The following is a 245-nucleotide window of genomic DNA, read 5'->3' on the forward strand; positions in this document are numbered from 1 at the left end:
CTTTCTCGAGGACATAAGGAGCCTCTGCCGCGATCTCTTCTCATTCTTCGTGTCAGTAGATAGGGTCTTAAGCAGACTATCAAGGAGTTGCTTCTTTCTATCATCTCTTAAAGGCATGGGGAAGTCCATTAGGAGGAGCACAGAAAAAGCAGCCACGGTTACAAACTGAAGTGGCTCCTCTATCTTTCACTCTCGAATGGCGAACCTATACAATTCATTTGAAAGAACAAGAAGAAAGAAGAGAG

This window comes from Cystoisospora suis, assembly GCF_002600585.1.
Source record: "Cystoisospora suis strain Wien I chromosome Unknown contig_9077, whole genome shotgun sequence".
Taxonomy (NCBI): Eukaryota; Apicomplexa; class Conoidasida; order Eucoccidiorida; family Sarcocystidae; genus Cystoisospora; species Cystoisospora suis.